This window comes from Nipponia nippon, unplaced genomic scaffold, assembly GCF_047370975.1.
Source record: "Nipponia nippon isolate SJK-2023a ecotype South Korea unplaced genomic scaffold, ASM4737097v1 scaffold_4, whole genome shotgun sequence".
Taxonomy (NCBI): domain Eukaryota; kingdom Metazoa; phylum Chordata; class Aves; order Pelecaniformes; family Threskiornithidae; genus Nipponia; species Nipponia nippon.
Window position 1 is genome coordinate 69,583,871 of NW_028262358.1, and position 13,966 is coordinate 69,597,836.

The 13,966-nt window shown below is 45.4% G+C and overlaps 1 protein-coding gene across 5 annotated transcripts in view; it reads right to left on the bottom strand.

Moving 5' to 3' along the window:
* The window catches only part of PKIB (cAMP-dependent protein kinase inhibitor beta), a 56,366-nt gene extending 42,780 nt beyond the window's left edge, over positions 1-13,586 (bottom strand). Inside the window, exons 1-2 of one of the 5 annotated variants that reach the window (XM_087775870.1) lie at positions 13,010-13,101; positions 9,966-10,096 (exon numbers count right to left, since the gene is read on the bottom strand). The gene's annotated coding sequence lies outside the window, so the exon portion shown is untranslated. Of the gene's footprint in view, positions 1-9,965; positions 10,097-12,746; positions 12,959-13,009; positions 13,113-13,459 lie in introns of those variants that run through there. The other 4 variants (XM_087775869.1, XM_087775874.1, XM_087775871.1 and 1 more) reach the window with 4 other exon arrangements.
* Between the last annotated feature and the right edge of the window lie 380 nt (positions 13,587-13,966).

The window sequence follows — 13,966 nt, forward strand, 5'->3', positions numbered from 1 at the left end:
TTCAGACCTTTCTCCCTTTCCCCATGTCCCACACTCTTGGATGTGGAGAAGGAGGTACTTGCTACGCTGCTGGGAGTTACTGCTGTGCCACACATCAACATCTAGAATTTGTTGAAGCCCATTCTGGATTAATTGGATAGCTGCCCTCACTACTCAATCCCAGAGAAACAAACACAAATAAAAAATCAGGGTTACATGGTAAAAATGCCTTTCCAAAATCAAGTTATGAAAGATAAAAAGAAAGGGTTAAATGAATTTCTAAATTAGAAGTAATCAATTTGGTGGTGTAGTAGAAAAGCTCTTTTGATTGGTTTGGGTTTTTTGTTGTTTGGTTTTTTTCATCTGAACCATCCGTCAATCTAAAGCTCCGTACAATTCCTGCATTATCTGAGCAGGCACTGCTGATCCAAAGCAAGGATTAGTAACAAATCTGTGCCACCCCAGAGCCATTAAAATGCAAGTTAGTGGATGGGAAAAGGGCAGATGCATCTGATAACTAAAATGACCTTTTCTACAGATTTCCATGTTTGATTACCAGTATCTTTTCTGGTTATACAGATCCACTGGTACGCTGTAACATCAGAGCTCTTCCTGAACTGTAGAGATGAGAATAAGATAGTCCTTACCACCAAAACAGGAGAAGCCTCACACAGTGCAATTCCATACTGCATATATAGTGCAAAATAGTGCAAAACAACCGGTACAATTTTATTCTTCTGAATAGTGAAGATACTTTAATAAACCCTATTAAACTCAAGCATCAGTACCAGTCCCAGCATTAAAATGTTGAATACAGAGCAGTCTTTCTGTGGGAAATTTATGACCAGAGGAAATGTTCTAGCCTTGGTATTTTTATAGCATCCATTCATTTTTAATGACTATTCAAAGTGTCCTCTACCTTGAAGAAGGAAAGTAACTTGGATCCGGACACCTGCCACAGCTCCCGAAACATGAGAGGACACCTGGGTACAACTGCTGTTGCCAAGGCACATTCATTTAGTCAGCCACCATTCTCCTCAATAGACTAAGAAAGCATTTGCAAGGTCTCATTAGATTCATCCTGCCCATTTTGGTTATAAAACCAAATCATCCCAACCTTTTATCTCACTCCTCTGCCCAGTATCATTGATGCCCGTTGTCAAGGCCATGGCGCACAGCCCCAAGGCCAAATGGCAGGCAGCAAGGGGTCCTCAAGCCCTTTCCAAGCACCGCAGACCTTGTTCCCCAAGCCGCCCACTGGCCCGCCACCCCAGCTCTGCCTCCTCCCATGGGCGGCTGCCTTTCCCAAGGCGCTCAAGTGAACATCACGCAAACTCAGCACCCCAGATGAGAAGTGCAGACAGTTCATGAGCTATTTCCTGGCAATTTATTACCAAATGCAGCATGATCCGAGAAAAAAAAAAAATTAAATGTTATTTTTGTTCCTCTGATTTAGAAAATGAGGGTGCAATTTCCTCCAGAAAGCAGATGCCACAGAATTAGTGGTGGGTTTTTCCTGGTATTTTGTTCACAGTTTAAACATTCAAATTGGAGTCTCAATAAGTGTTTGTTGAATGTTTAGCACAGTTAAGCTCTATTTTTATCTAGAGAAGCATCATTTCAGATGTCACAGTTCACCAACAAATGCTGAGCACCACGTCCGTGCAGGGTGGCGTTTCTCCTAGGATCTACAACTCCAGAGCTGTTACTGGAAATGCCTTTTTCTCCTGAGTGGCAGCTTTTCCACTGAAACATAAGTAACAATACAACATCACTGCAGCTCCTCTGCAGCTGCCATTTGCAAACAAACTGGTGCTAATCTCTGTCAGATCCCAGCATCGCTCTCTCCTCAGCTTCCCTTCCTCCTCACCCTCCCTGCCTCAATTCAGAGTCACAAATCTACAGCAAAATGTGTGAAGATGCTTTCTGAAGAGATGTAACACGGGGAATGGAGTGTCTGCTATGTTCCTCACTCAAAATAAGTCTATGTGCCTTTTATACAGTCCATATTTTCTTCATAGTTTTTGAAACTCCCATACTGATACCAGACATGACCATATCGTAATATTCCGTCCTCAGCTTCAGGTTTTTTTCCCCTCGAGGAGCTGCTCCTCTGAACAAACCCAGAACAGCTCCAGCCGCTCCCAAGTTAGGTACTGGCTGTGCCAGCACTGTGCAAGCACAGCTCCACCACCACGGAGTCGTTTTTAGCTCCCATGCTGCCTGAGGCTGAGCATCTTCCCCCTCATCACATCCCATCTAGTGATGAGCCATCTACCCTCATGCTTTTGAACCCTACACTCTCTCTTATGAGATCAAGCCTTAAAAAGGTCTCCAGCAAAAAAAGCATGTCTCTGTGTGCTCCTATCAAGGCCTTTGCCCCAAAACACAGGAGACATCAACACAGACACTAGAAAATCAGAACTAGGTCTTATCCTGCACATATTTTGTTCAGCTGTCTAGGTTGGCTTGTTGTCTGCTGGAGTTCAATTCAGACTGGCATGGCAGGAGCAGAGCCAGATCCCCCTGCCAGCTCCTGGTAAGACATCTGAACAAATATCCCCGTTTTGGGAAAAGTTTAATTTCAAATGGTAATTATGTCTTACCTTCGATGGGCTCCTGCTTTTCTAAGCCTAAACTGCTGGACTGCATCGCTTGTCACAGACACAACTAACCGATCCGCTGCCATCTATACATCAAATGTGGCTCCCGTCAGATGGTAGCTCAGGCTGTCAGCCTCGCTTTTCTTCCTCTGTGAAATACTGACATTGGAAAGTCTTACCAAGGAAATGGAGATTACGGGAAACATCCTTCACTCCAGAGACAGCAGTGCCGGCTGTTATCTCTGTTCTCCAGTTCTCAACCAGGAATAGAGCAGGAACAAATGCATTCAATCCTACCCGGAATGGTAGCCCTACAGAAACGTCTGGACTGGAAAACCCAGCTTTTTGGTGGCTTTAATCAAATGGAACAGCATCGGGAGTGGGGGGGGAAGTGGTGGTGGGGAGGGCCTGAGCCACCCAAAATTTAAATTTAAAAAATTCAAAATTAAATTTGTAAAATTAAAACCTTTTTTTAATCTGCTTTGATTCACCTCTAATCTTACACGCTCTTTCCTAAGTTCTGAAAAGGTACAGAAATGAGGCCAAGATACAGATTTAAATAAATAAATTACAATGTCCTTTCAAAATGTATGCTTAGAAAACTTACATAGTTAAAATATTTACAGTAAGAGCTGATCGAGTGATTAAGTATACTTAAAAAGTTCCCTTTTTAAAAAATGTACATCTCTGAATCTTATCTTTCAGTTCTTCTAGAGTATAAATCTTTATTTTTAAGCAATAGAACTTCAGGTTCTAGGTTTTACAGAAATCTAAAGAACAAGCAACTTTTTAGATCTTTATGGTGTGAAGTTTTAGTTGATTTTTTTTTGGTAGTCAGAATCAGGAGGCAGATATCACTCCAAGTGGACTTGCAAAATAGGTCAGCTGGGTAAATTTGTTCAGCTTTCTTCTACGCTCTTTAGACGCTTCATCAATTACTACTTCTTTCTAAAGTGGCATCCAAATTTGTTTGTTCTCTCTTTATATGACATAATTTAACTCTCTACAAAAGATGGCTTGTTAGCCAGGCACTTAATTAACACAGTCAATATACAGTTGAATGTCTGATTATATCCATTGAAGATAGCTAAGTTTCTGTAATAACATTCAATTTCCTTGGTAAGATGCATGAGTTGTTATAGTTCACTCAAAACGAGGAACTGTCTCTACTTAAATGTGATTATACCAAGCAGGTTTCCATTTGGAATTATTTTAATAATCAGTAAAGATAAATCATGAATTAATGAGTCAGGTAGTATCATGAATTACTATTTATTTCTTTTACTTTCAAAACTTGCTAGAACAGAAACAATACACTGACTATTGGGAAATCTGTTTGAGGAACACATCGTCCCATTTATTCTGCTTTACTCTGAAGTGCTACTTCCAGCTACTTGTCAGTCATGAGAATCTGGAAAGAGAGAAGGAACATAAAGGTGCGTTAGCCCATTAATAGAAGGAACTGCATGGACAGCGTGTACACTCTTCTTGAAACTGTCAGTGATAAAACCACAAATTCAGAACAGAAAAAGCTAGTATTGCCTTTTCAGCAAGTCTTCTTCCTAAAGGCATGGTGCTCTGGCTCTGTGCTATACGCCTTCCGCGTTCAAGTGGAGAGCTTCCAACCACATCAATAACAGGATGTTTCCATTAGTAATCGGCTGAGATTTGCTTTTATTCAGTTCAGTTCCTTCCACAATTCTAGCTTTTCCAGCAAACAAATGCAAGTTCAAGGGGAAAGAAAACAAGTATTCCTCCAACCCTCACACACTCATCTTCTTAAGCTTTTTTAAGCTCTCCAAGGTAAACAGCAAGCACTTTTAGTGACAGTTTCTGAGTAATGGTGGGTAAGAGCGAGGAGGTGGTTGAAAGCACCACTGGCTTCTTAATGCAAACTCTTTTATACTACTCAGGGAAGACATGTTCAATCACTGCTTATGAAACAGCTTTGATAACACAGAGAGGAGCTTTTTGCTTGATGTTTGTTTAAGTGAGATTGTATCTATTTTAGAAGCAATTGCTTTTATTTTACTTCTTTTTACATTTTTTCGTTAAACAAAAGCAACCCACAATCTTAATAACAGATTAGTGAGTGGCTGTCTCCTCTGGAGACTTCATTATCATGAGGTTTCACTGCACTCCAGCTCCTCTGAGAAGACATTTAAAGAGAACATAAGAAGGGTAGCGTAGAATTTCTAATACCTGAGCTTCCCAAGAAGAAAAACAAGCGAGGCATATTAGAAGGAGCCCGTCCCCACTGAGGGACCTTTCTTTAAAACCTTTAAAATCTTTAAAATCACGCCACTGCACATGATGCCTACTGTCAAGACAGCAATATCGGATTAGTGTTTCATTTTTGAACACAGAACATAAATATCATGTTAACACTTAAGCAAAACATGTTTACAGAAATCGCTGCATATTTATGGTACTATATTGTGCCTTGGAGAAAGCTTTTATTAGGTGAACAAAAGCAGCAGTAAACTGAATTAGACTTGAAGCCCGAAACAGAGCACATGCTGCACACTTACAAATTATTTTATATCATTGATTTTAACCATATTTAAGACAGATTATATTAGCAAGATATTTAAGGCAGGGACTGCAAACAGCTACGCTGTTGTAAGCATCTGTTTGTGATTTCTTATTAAAGGTACTGTCACTGGCCGCCTTTTAATCTGGGAAATAAGGGTCCCTCTTCCCTGTTACGTTTTTCATGCATAGATGGTAACGAGAACTTCACAGCAACTCTTCAGAGGCTCAGCTTTGAACGTGGGACGATAAGGTCACAGGACAGCTCAGGCTGGATAGGGGCCCAGGAGGTCCCTGGTCCGTCCCTGCCGCAGCAGGCTCAGCGCTGAGGTCGGACCGGGCTGCTCAGGGCTGTGCCCCCTCGGGGCTGGAAACCCCCCAGACCGAGCCGGCACAGCCGCCCTGGGCAGCCTGCGCCTCTGCCCTGCTGGCCTCTGGGGAAAAGCCTTCTCCTTGGGTCCCATCTGAACCTCTCTTGCTTCGCTCAGCCGATGCCCCTTGCCTCTCTGGCTCCTTCTTCTTGACCTCCTCCCCGCAGGTGCTGGGGGCTGCTGCCAGCCCCCCTGGAGATGTCTCTGTCCCAGGCTGAGCCAGCCCTGTCCCTCAGCCTCTCCTCACAGGGCAACTGCTTCAGACATGACTGTTGTGCTCTTGATACTCTAGAAAACGGCTTCTTCGCCAGAGGAAAGTGCACCCTATTTTACGTGGAAGCAGATCAAGGTGAATCACACTGAGAGCCCTTGTCAGCTCCACAGCATCATCTGACTCTCCGCGTCAGGGGTGGAGCCACGTTCCTGTGTCCAAGCCCAGCTCTGCTACAGGCAGGATTACAGCTACAACAGCATCTCGTCTTCCAACTGCAAGTTGTCTTTGTAAGAGCATCCCAGTCATGCTCTGGAAGAAGCGGCAACAGAAACAGAGCAGTTCCAGGATGGCTTCCCTTGTTTGCAGGACAGTTTATAAAGCCAGTCCTCCAAATTTTTATTCATACAGCTGTGGAAAAGCTCCAGCACTCCTACTATATCCTGGATTTAAATTAAGATGAAGTGCCATATAATTGTTCAACACCTTGTCATATCATCTGCCAAATTTAACAATGCTATTCACCACTGGCTAAGCCCTGAGGAATGGAGATATACTTCAGGTATTAGGCAAACCACATCCTTCTACTTGGTATCACGGGTGAAATTCTGGTTATGTTTCAAATATTATTTTCAGAACTGCTTGTCCACTCACAGATGTCACCTTCTCGTCTTCTGCTTCCTTTAGTCCTCCTATCTAACCAAACTCTGTCCACAACAGACGGAACAGACCTTCCAAGTTTTCCATCTAAGTACTTACAGGACAAATCTTACCAACACTACTTAATGGAAAGTCTCTTAATTAAGGACTGTAAGATCCAATTTTGTAGATAAGAATTGCTTATGAACAAAGCATACCACATATTGCCCAAGAATTAAAGCTATTTTTGATGAGGCAGAGGGAGGGCGTAGACTCCCCTTAATGATAATCCCTTTGGCATCACAGTGTGATACATCACAGAGCACTTTTATTAGTTAGTATGAAATGCGTAACAGCTGCCAACGCTTCTGCTTCCGTCTGAGCAAAAGCAAGAGACCCTGTAATGAAGAAATTGTAAATATTGATGGGTGAGGTGCTCAGCTAGAGGGTATAAATGACACAAGATTCAAAATTAGGCAAAACAAAACTTAAAGGAGGTGTCAAGCCTGAGCAAAAGGGAATACTTTATCCAGACAGAATACATAGTTGTGTGAATTTTGTTAATGCTGGTATCTCAGCCTCTGTCACTAGACATCATAGAGAGATCATTAAATACCACACATCCAGGTGTTTTCTGTAGCGTACATGAATATACACACAGCAACAGAGCTTCCACATAAACACTCCCTAGGACATAGGATAACTCCAAGATGTTTCCTAATCAGAATATGTTGTCATGGGGAAAATGCACACGCTTTAATGCAATATTGTCCTGAAAGTACGAAGAAGTAGCACTATTAAAAGCTCTGGGCACACAAACTGAAACTTCCTTCCTCCCTGGTTCTCCTCATTTTCATTTTTGTTGGTTCCTTTTCTTTTAAGGCCTATCACACAGGTACTGCTAACCATTTTGTATTCACAACTAATTCAAAATACTGTGAAGAGTATCCTAGTGACATTACCCTTCAGGAAGTCAGCCAGGAACAATAATCACAAAGACCAAACCCAGAGATCTGAAGGCATTTGGGTTTGTCTTGTAAAAACGGCTTACATACTCCAGTGATGTTCACTTCCATACTTGTTTTTATTGACCTGCTGGCTTCTCTTTAGGCAAAGAGAGGTGCAGGATGTCGATCTGATCCAAGGCCGACTCCGAAGGAGGGGTTTTCATTGCAGAGGAGGAAGCTGTCCCTACCCAAGGTCTTGAACGCAGCATGTCTTCCAAGGACATGGCAACAACTCTGCAGCTGCATTACTGAACACAGTTACAGGTTACTCAGGAGCCTATGGACAAACTTGTGAGCTCCCCACAGAATTTTGTAAACCAGTTTCAAAGGTACTTTAAAGAGACTAAAATAAAAGGCTGCCCGTTTGCCCAAGAAAACTGGAAAGCAGCATAAATTATTGCCCTGTTCTGCGTCAGCAGGTGTTCAGATCTGCAAACATAAACAGTACTGCGTACTACAAACCCACTTCACCTTCCTTTGTCGGATGGAATATGTGGACAGGATGGGAAAAGCCAACAGAGAGGAAAATAATGCGCTGCTATCATTACGCATGCAGCAAATACTGCTTAATCTGGATTAAAGAAGAAAAAAGCACAAAGCGCTCCCTGATCTGCAGTTGCTTCTCTGGGATCTTCCTAAGGACACCACAGCAAAATGGAAGGCTTTTAATTAAGAGCTGTGTCCTTGCAGCACAACCTACCACAGAACTGCCCCCACCTCTGGGGTCAGCACGGAAAGATGTGCGCTACACACCGAAGCAGCCACGTGCAGGAAAGCTTCTGGCGCGTATATTCAGTGCTCACTGCGCTCTGGGCAGCGAGCTGAACACCCCCTGCCCCAGCGCCTCAGCCTGGGTACGCCTGACACAGCTCCACGCTCAAAGGCTGCTCAAGGTACACGTCTGCCCTTGTGCAGTGCAAACCGGACCCAGCTGGTAAAACTGTCATCTCCCTTCGCTGAGGCTGGTTTTTTAGGCTGTAATCAGATGTTCTGCCTCGGCCGCAGCTGAACCACGTCAAGGGCTCCTTCTCTCAGCCCCGCTGCTGGCTTTCCCACCCCAGCCCATCCCCCTGGCCTCTGGGCAGGTGCCATGCTCCCCTCTCTGCAGGACGTCGCTGCCCTTCTCCGACCTGCCAAGGTAAGGGCAGGGTTTTGCACACCATACCCAATCTGTCACAGCAGTTCAAGTTAAACACTTCTGCTGGCAGGGTTTTAAGATCCCTTGGATGCATCTTAACTGAAACAGACTGGGTAGCACCTACGTACGCTGCCACATCCCGCATTTCTGGGAGCGATGCAACTGCTGGTGAGGGGTGGGAGGTGAGAAACCGCTGCGGGAGTTGCCTCCTCAACCAGCTGGGAGGCAGCCAGCCCGGCGGCCTGGTGGCAGCTCCCCGCGGCGCGGGGCGAGCCCCGTGGGGCTGCCAGGAGGGGCCAGGTCCTTGCGGCGGGGAAGGAAGGATGTTTGTCTCCATCGAAGTGCAAGAAGAGGCAGGGCACGATGTTACATGAGCATACGTGCTTGTTCCCAGAGAAAAAGACGTTCCTGTGCGCCTCGTTCCTCCCCTTGCTAATATAAACTGGGAGAATAAAGTCAAATGTAATCACTATACAAGCACGGCGCTCTCCCTTTAGCGTGGAATGCAGGCTTTAATAATATTTAAACAATTTCTAAAAGATTTAAAGGAGAGCTTAGTGCAACTTGAATGCAAATGAATATTTAAAAAGAAATAAACCTCATTCACTAAGCACTTTACTAAATTGGTTTCATTTATATATGTATGTTCATGCCCAGACAGCAAGTCCAGTTGATATGGTTTCTGCAATAGGAAAAAAACTAGCAAATCAACTTACTGTACTATTAAAGCTTTCTAAAAAACAAAACAAAACAAAAAAACCCACCCAAAGCAATTTTTTAGGGAGGTAATGAAAAAGAGGAGAAAGGAAGTATTGTGATGGTATTAATGTTGGAAAGACAAAGAAGGAGAAAATGGGCAATTACCCATAAATACAGCTCTTAACTTTACTTATGTAACAGAACAAGCAATCAGCACAATAACCACCACTTAAAAGTCAATAAAAGCATCATGTATTTATAAAGGTCTTGCTAGATGAACTCACAATACCTTTTCGTATTTCTCCTCCACTATCCTTCTCCCGTTGTGACACGGGGGGAGTGCTACAGCATCCCGCTATGCAGAGAAAGCAGAAGAGGACGTTCGGATGCAGCCGTAACCAGAAGAAACAGCAGTGGGAGTAGGAAGCAAATTAAAGTCTAATCAAAAACTTGTAAGTAATTCAGAGAAACTGATTGTGGAAGAAAGTAGGTTTTATTGTGACCACGGTAATCAAGTGTTTGCATTGAGTCAAGATAACAAAAGAAAATTACTGCACGATCGGCTATCGACCCTGTATCTAGAAGTATTAAATTATGGGCTAGGAAAGCAACAGGGAAGTTTATTAAGTTGAGGAACAACAGCATTTATATATACACCATTACCAAAAACATCTCGGACAAATAGAGCTTATTTTGAGCTGACTATGGAGGAGAAGAGGCATGATTAAAACTTCCAAGACTGTGCACTCCCAAGGAGCAGAGAAATTGAAAAACATAACCACTAACCTTGTGAGTAGCAGAAGCTATGAAGCTCAGTATCCTATGGAGCACCGACGCGAATTTTCTGATGTCTAATAAGCTGAATGCTTGCTACAGTTCTTCCCTCAGTGGGGGCATCAACCTCATCTCTCTCATCTCTGTGGTCACAAGCAGTCTTGAGGTTAGTAAGATTTTAATCACTTTGAAATCTCTGCTCTTCTATTTATAATGGCTGAAATTGATCCCCAGGGGTAAAAAATTACTCGGGGCAATGAGGGGAGCTATCAGTCAGACAGCATTGTTATTATTTTAGCTTCATCTCCTTAGGAAACCAGGTTGAAAAGAATATAGTCAGGACAGAGGAGAAGAAATAATAAACAGGAATCTCAAAGAGGAAAAACTTCTAAAACCAGAATTATTAAGTCAAGTACAGAAGACATTATGTCACGTGAGGAAAGCCAGATTTGGAGCTTTTGACAGACAGATCACCATTGCTGAATTGCTAGGATTTCTGCTAAGCCATACTCTTAGGCTGCAATGAAAATCTGGATGATCCCCTTGTAAAAATGTAAATACCAGAATCTTAATCCATTCTAACACAGATGGTTGACTGTCCAAATACTTCTACCAGACAAGATCGCTTGGATTTACTTTTGTAATTCTCCCCCTTCAGTGCCGGTGGCGATCCCATGGGTCGGAGTGGCCAGCCTGGATGCCACAGAGTGGAACAAATCAAGCCATCAATCCTAAATCCTGCACTGTTTCACTGCTAGGGAGCCGCTGCAGTGAATGATGGCTCTTTGGCCATCACGATACGGAGAGAGCACACTCACTTCTCCCCCAAAGCCAGTCAAGAGGGAGCCATGCCCACAGAAGTGAGCAAGGTCCTGGAGCATCTTCACCAGAAAGAGAAATCAGTGAAGTCCAGCAGAAAGCCCAGCAGGAATTCAGGGAACGTACAATCTCCCACTAGAGTGATCTTTAGCTGATGGAGAAAACTACACATATGATTCCTCACAGATTTTCATCCCAGGTTTTAGAAATCAAAGGAAGCAGGTACATTCTGAGTGATTCATTAATAACACTCATCATTATGCTAACAGAAAATATTATTTGAACAGGACAGATCAATAAATGGACACAAGGCAACACTTTTGCACTTCCAGACAGATTAACAACATGACGTGACTGAGTTTCTCTCTCTCTGCATCTCATGATTTGCATCAATATTTTTTAAATTTGTCAAATTTTGAAGGTCATGTATATGTTTATAGCATACTGATGAATGTTATGCTGTTTTGCTTAAATTTGTTACTGTCATGACATGTCTAGGACAAAATAAAGTAGACTGGTCTTTATTCCAACAGGGTGTACTTCAAAATCAATCTATAGAACTAAACCTTCACTCTAATGGTCCAGTAAAGTGATTGCTTTTGTAAGTTATTTCCGTATTTCTAGTGAAGTTTCAATTTATATTACTTCCATCCAAGTAGTTTTATCAACCACACTGTAACATTTCACAAATATCATAACACAAACATTTAAGTTCAGCATTTCAAAGGCAATATTAACAATTGAAACAAACAAAAAACATTTCTTCGGTGAGGAAAGGTAAACAAAGTCATGGTCTTTCCTTCAAGGTCTCTGTTCTGATCAAACATTTCACCTAAACTGTTTTTTGCTAGCTACAAAAGGTGATGAAGTTATACTGGGTAAGTCAACACGCTGTGGATATTTTCACATTCATCAGTCCTAACCACAATGCCCCCAAAGACAGCTAGGATTGCCAGGGAATGACCAAAGTCTCATTCTTTTTCAAAATTCAGACCTTTAAGAGTTGGGCGTATCTGTACCAACCAAAGAGTATGCTGTAGATCATTTAATCTATTGCTTCAGGAGTATTTTGAATACTCTTTTTACTTCTTCCTTCGCTAAAAGCACTTGCCCTCTCTTCAGAGTCCGCAAATAACTTTTAACAAATGCAGAGGAGCATCCGTCATAACTGAATGTAGAAAAAATTCTCTTACTGCCAGCATTTTGCTGCAATCAGAAAGAAACATTCCTGCCTTGTGAGTGATCGAAGTACAAGGACACTCCTTGCAATCACGGAAAGATGAAAGTCAGTGATGTATTTTAACTTGTTTTCCAGGAACACCTTTTGCATCAACAAACTGCATGTTAGTTGTTCATTATCTTGTCCGTGCAACTTTAATTACGGACTTCATGCGCAAACGTTATTTTTCAGAAATGTATTTTAATATAACTAAGCAGTGTCATTATGTAAATAAAGCTGGTATTTTTACTCTCTGCTCTTCATGTTCTTACCACTGATTAATTTGACCATACAAGCATCATTTCAGAAAGGACCTGTAGATAAAAACTGCACCTGGAGCACTTCTGATTGCTTTTCTGCTGGGGAAAAAGTCCTTGTAGCTTTCTTCCTGACGAGAGGCGGTCTATTTATAACACCTATTACCAGTTTCCCTGAGCACTTCCTAAAGGTGAATACCTAACGTTACCCAAGACGAAGCCCGGTCGGGGGGCAGCCCCCAGGACGGGGAGGCAGGGACAGCTGTGACTCACCCGCGGTCCCGCACAGCACCGGGGACAGGGCGGGAGGCCGGACCGCCCGTCCCCAGCCGCGCCCGCAGCCGCGCCCGCGGCTCTCCTCCCCCAGGGCGCCTGGGCTGCGCCTCCTCTGCCCTCGCTTCTCCCCGTCCCTCTCCCCAGGAGCGGCCGATGCCGGCCCGGGGCTGCCCAAAGCAAACGGCCGCCGCCGGGGCCGGGGCCGGGGCCGCTGCACCTTACCTGGACGCTCCGCCGGGCAGGGGCTCGGCCAGCCGGCAGCGCTCCGCTTTGCAGGCGCAGGGCGGGCGTCCCTCCGCACCGCCGCCGCCGCCGCCGCCCCTGCGGGGGTGTCCCCTGCCGGCAGCCGCACCGGCCGACCGAGCCACCCCCGCCGGCCACGGCCCGGGCGGGAGGGAGGGAGTCGCCGCCCCGCCCCGCTCCCCCTCCGCCCGACCGCCGGCTTGTCCCGCCGCCGCCGCCCCCTCGGCCGCCGCCGCGCTCACCCGGCGCCGCAGGTGCCGCTCCCCCGGCCGGCGGGGCTCTGCCCTCGGGCCGCGCTGCGCCGGGAGGCGGCGGGCTGCCGTGCCCGCCCTGAGGCCGCGCCGCCCCCCCGGCCCGGCAGGGAGCGGTGCGGGGGGGCCGGGGCGGCGGCCTCCCCCGGAGCGCACGGCGGGGCCGCAGCGGGGCTCCCCCGAGGGGCTGCCGGGCCTGGAGGGGGCGGGCCGCCGGCTGCACCCAGCCTGGTGCCCCCCAGCTTGCCTCCGCCTGCCCGGGGACCCCCCCCCCCCCCCCCCCCCGTCACCTCCAACATGCCTCCCGAAGCACCCTGTCCCCCAGGAGGGCGCTGGCCCCGGGGAGCACGGAGCTGTCCCTCTGCAAACTGATGGCGGCGAGGAGAGCAGGTCCCGGTGCCCGGTCACCCAAAAACAGCGGGGAAAAAATACAGCTCTTACCTGGAGCCTTGCTCATTTTAGTCTCAGTTCTTCGTGTTACACGATTTTCTGGCTGCAGTCCCTCAAACTGCACCAGCAAAATGACACAGGACATCCTCCCGTTCCTGCCCGACGCAAGCAGCTAGTGTCGGACGAATTCTGGTGTGAAAACAAGGCAAAAAGTTGGCACCTGGATGTAGCCATATGTGACCCCTTTTGGCTGCAGGCTTTATTATACCACATTAGGGAGAGGCCGTGGTGCAACTGCACTAGTCTCTCATAAGACTGCTGGCCTCTGGGACGTGCCTTTACGCAGGAGCTTGAAAAAATCCAATCTGGGCCTGAAATCAGCAGGTTTTGCATTTTTCCGCTTAAAACGTTGCCCTGTGAATAATATAGCAAGTTCTCTGTCTTAATGAGTGCATTTCAGTGGGAACACAAAAGTTAACATCTGGCATCTTAGAGTATATCAAGGCACAATCACGTTCCCTACAGCTGGACGCGTAAGACCGTATTATACCAAACCAG